Source organism: Theobroma cacao, chromosome 7 (assembly GCF_000208745.1).
Source record: "Theobroma cacao cultivar B97-61/B2 chromosome 7, Criollo_cocoa_genome_V2, whole genome shotgun sequence".
Classification (NCBI taxonomy): domain Eukaryota; kingdom Viridiplantae; phylum Streptophyta; class Magnoliopsida; order Malvales; family Malvaceae; genus Theobroma; species Theobroma cacao.
Window position 1 is genome coordinate 18447822 of NC_030856.1, and position 5017 is coordinate 18452838.

Genomic DNA, 5017 nt, shown 5'->3' on the forward strand with positions numbered 1-5017 from the left:
TATATGAATGGATTTTATTTGATTGAAATGAGTTGAAAGGTGATGAATTACAGTATGATGATCTATTTTAATCATCTCCATTTACTCGGCTTTAGATATTTTGGATGATGTTTGTTTACTCACTGGGATTATATAATCTCACCACCCTCATTTCCACCCATTTCAGGCTCAGAATAGCTTGTAGATAGCTGATTTCATCGAGGGCTACCATTGGATTTGCATCTTCCAAACTGTAGGTTCATAGTCTTCCTTACTTTTGGTTATTCAGGGGCCCACTTGTTATTGTAAATTAAATTACATACTCTGGTTATCTGTGTTACCGTATGTACGAATTTATTTTGCTTTTATGCTACAAATTATTTACGTAGAGTTCTAAAAATATTGTTTTATAAGAAAATAAAATATTTTATTGAATATTATTTTTTTTATTTTTTTATTATATCCAAATAATCATAATTTCATTTTAAATGAAGGTTTTAGATGTTTAAACTTATTTTGATTATGAATTATGTGTTTTGTACTCACATACTACATTTTTAGCTGGTTTTGAAATTTTGAGGGAAAGATGACCAAAATGCCCCTGTGAGACAAAAATCATTTTTTTAATTGTTTTAAGCTAGAAATAGCTTAAAATATTTTAGAACATGATATTTGGCAATGGTTATTCACAGGGGAAATGAGAAACTGATATTAAGCTTTACGGGGTTCAGGTTGGCATTCCGGGTAATAAGTGTCTATTGGGACACCGCGACGGTTGTCACGGGCTCGAGGGGAGTACCGGATCATGACAGTTCAGCCCCACAATTTTGTGTGGATTATGAGTTTATGAAACTCATCTTTGCTACCATATTGTCAAGGCATAGCACTTCCAATCCTTAAAAAAGGATTTTCTAATTCATTAGTGTGGCTCACCATTCGAGGTTGTACAAGGATTCGTTGGACAGCTTTGGTATGCAACAACCGGGCTGAGGTGGTTGAGCATTTTGAAGGCTGATTTGGTAGTTTAACAAAGGATTCATCAACTTTTTTTATTTAGGTAAACTTGATATGATCATATATATTTTATTTTTAATTTAATTCTGTACTCAAGTTGGCATGAAAGAGATCTTTGGAAGGTGAGGCGTAGTTTAATTTTAAATTTATTTCTAATGCATTTTATTTGTATTTGATGCATGATCAGCCCTCACCCAACAGTGGTATCAGAGCCCCTTTTATGCCATTTGAGTGCTTGTTCATGTTCAATGGATGCTTGATTAACAAATAGTTGTTTTGCATTTTGATTTGGATCGATTTTTCAAAAATCTGCTTTGCCAATTTCATTTAATTCTGTCCAGCAACATTTGTACCCTCCTTTAATCTTATTTTAACTTATTTGAATCATATATAGACTTAACTAATGTGAGTTTTACATTGTGCAAAGGAAGCACAAGAAAAAGGGGCACCATAAGACACGGTTTTGGAAGTTGTCTTGCAAGGAAGCACACACACGGTTTTAGTTGCAGAATTTTGCTTCTATTTGTGCTTAATTTCCAACAAAAAAAATGTAATTGTTACACATTTATTGCTGGATATGTGGACAGAAAAATCATGAAATGTTCATGACTAAATATGCTGATTTTAAGCAAGAAATTGGAGCAAAAGTGAAAGTAGTCCAGCTCACTGTTATGACATGAATTTCAGATTTAATTGACAAGAAAGTCTTGGAAATTAATTCTGAAAAATTCCAGAAAATTATCTTTATTAAAATGTTCAATAAGGATTGTTTCTGGAAAATATCATGGTCAAATATGCTGTTTTCAAGCAAGAAAATTGGTGCAAATATAAATCTGTCCAGTTCACTGTTTAGGCATGAATTTCAGTTTTAATTGACAAGAAACTCTTGAAAATTAGTTCTGAAAAATTCCAGAAAATTATATTTATTAAAATGTTCAATGAGGATTATTTCTGGAAATTTTCATAGCCAAACAAGCTGATTTAGGCAATTAATTATTGAAAGTTTGAAAACAGTTCAGAGAATAGTTATAGCTTGGAAATCGGTTTTGAATGGCAAGATAATTTTGCAAAATTAAGTCTGAAAATTTCAGAATATTATCCTCATTTGAAAGGTTCAATTAGAGGATAAAATTTTGAATTTGAATTAATTTTTGAGTGGCTAGACACTTAATGAAATTAAAGGAATGTCCTTCATATGTGAAACGGCACTCATGACAAAGGTTGCGCATGGTGCTGCCACACATGGATGCTGCACCTCTCATTGCCATGGATGCAATAGCTTTATGGAAAGAGGTTGTTTGTTGGAGAAATTGGACAGTCAATGATTAGGAAGGATTCTTTCCTTAGCTGATCATTGACTCCTAAATGTTAGCGATACATGCCTAAAATCAAGGAGTTTGAATCCTTGATGGAATCAATCAATTTTGAATTGATTGATAGAAAATCTCCAAAAATACTAAGCCTTCCTCATTTGATGAGGAGTCCCTGAATTAAGGGATTATGGATTAAATTTATCAACATCTAATTAGATTAGATGATTTCAATTAAAAGGGAAAGTCAATTTTAGTAGATGACATTCTAATCTGATTAGGATAAATTTTAATTAAGATAAATTTACTAATAAATTAGGACTTCTAATAATGATTAGAACTCTACAATTAGTGAATGGATAATACAAGATTAAAAGGTGGATAAGGACCTTCCTAAAATATTTAAGACACGTGATTTGGATCATGAAACCTTTTAAAATGGTTTATGATAGATACTCAAATTAGGAAGTTTCCTAAATTGGTTTAGGTTTCTAATTAAAGAAGTTTAATTCGAATGAACTTACTAATAGAATTAATTCAAATATGATTTGAGCTAGCGAAAGGCCTTGATATGATCAATTCCTTTACTAAGTATTTTCTAAAAAAATTATTTTTTAACAATTACTGAATCTTTTTAAACGTAAGCACCAAATGATTTGAACTATGATTCTCAATGGTTGAGTGACATTTTTCAAATGAAATGCAAGATCATCATCATATTGAGCATGTTTACTTTATATATTTATAACTAGATTGTAGATGTTAGTTGATGGTTATGGACTATAGACCCAATATGATTATGGATATTTGGTTAAACTACTATTTATGGAAATCTTTTCAAATAGGGTCTGCGAACCCTACCTTATCTCTTACATTCTGGGTTTGTAAAATTCTCTTATCATCTAACTCCCCTCGAATGTAACTCGAGGTTTCTACAGTCATTTGTAATTAGAAATAGGATTAGATTAGGAATGAAATTTTGTAAATCAGAAGATAGAGATCAAAGGTGCCATGAAGAGCTAAAGGTGGATGCAAGCTAAGGCATGAAGTGCTTAATGTATGCTATCCCCTAAGATTTGACCAACTAGGTTCCCTTTATGGCTCAAGGAAACTAGAGTAGAAAATTCCATAACTATCTTAGTAGAACAACATGTGATAGATTTAATTTTATGCAATATATTAAATGCTATGTATGCTAATCAAACGAGACCTTAATAAAATGAAAAGGATAAAATCCCTTGGTAAATATTGAGTCACATACCACGTATGATTAAGTTACCTTCCACCATATAGCAAGATAACCTAGCTGCTCTTTTAATCGGAGGCTTGTTGATCACACTTAAGGCCACACTTTTACATGAGTATGTTTGAGCTATTGGTGGGTCTTACTTAACTAGTTTCATACAATCCGGATGCTTGGAAACTTGATTATTATGGAAACTAGAGGCAAAGGCTAGGTGAAACATATATGATATGTTTAGGCAATGTTTTGTTAGCTAGCTGATCTAGGAGTTGTATAGAGATAAATTTGGCAAGCTCAGTTACCTACCTAATCCACATTTGGTAAGCTCAATTACCTACCTAATCCACCTACAAAGTTTGTTGAGCTCACTCAAGGCCATGACTAGATGGATGGGATCCTAGCCCACTAAGAGAATCCTAGTAAAGATCTCTCGAGGTGATATTGAGGGTTATCATCTTGTACAAATGTCACAGCCCAATTTTCGGGCCATGATCGACGCATGGGCCCAAGGGGCACAACCCACTAACCCAAGCAAGCCTTTCTATATAATCAATTTCATACTTTCTTCAAACATTCCTAAAGCCATGTTTTGTAATTTTCCACTATAAGTACTGTAATAACATACTATGACAAACCAAGAATTTACATTTGTATTATCCAAAAATTGGTTGTACATTTGCCATCTCATAATAGCATTATCAAATCCAAATTATACATATATTGTTTATAGCATAAATCTTAAAGATTTACATCAAGTCTATATGTACCCATGCAATAGACTCTCGACGACCAGTGGAGTGACTTGGATGAGCGTACGACTATTGAAAGCTAAGATACCTACCAAAGGCTGAATGCACATGAACGCCTCAATTTAGGTTCCAACTGCCACTAAGTCTGAAAACATGAAGTTTGAAAGAGTGAGTATAAACCTAGTGAGTGAACATAAGAAGGGAACAAGCAAACGATAAGGAATATGTAGAAATCATGATGCACGTGTTTTAAAAATAATGCAATTTATTTTGATTTCTAGCTAAAACCCCTCATTTCAAACTTGATTAATTAATCCCTTGATGTTGAAAATCTAGGATAATCCATGAAGTTGAAAAGAATGAAAATTTCAATAAATATCCAAGCAAGACAAGTATGATAGAGATGGCATAGGATTTCTCGCTGCAGCGAAAATGCATTCTCGCTACAGCGAGAAACGAGGCACTTAAGTAAAAAGGATCCTTTTGCAATAAAAATCCCTTTTATGCTGCAATAAAAATCAATTTGAAAGTATTTAGCAATTTTCAAGATTCAACATGCAATACATTCACATATTATAATCATAACCTTTTTATCGTATATGCATACATAAACATATATGAACACGTATACCACCACCTCACTCAGCCAATGTGCACTCCCTACACGCACAAGGCAATATCATCATGTGGACTCCCTACTGGCACATTTCAATATCATCGCA

At 32.9% G+C, this 5017-nt stretch overlaps 1 long non-coding RNA gene across 1 annotated transcript; it reads left to right on the forward strand.

Moving 5' to 3' along the window:
- On the forward strand, positions 221–1609 carry LOC108662872. Its single transcript, XR_001928722.1, has 3 exons — positions 221–232; positions 711–1036; positions 1421–1609. It is a non-coding gene; the product is annotated as an uncharacterized LOC108662872 (long non-coding RNA).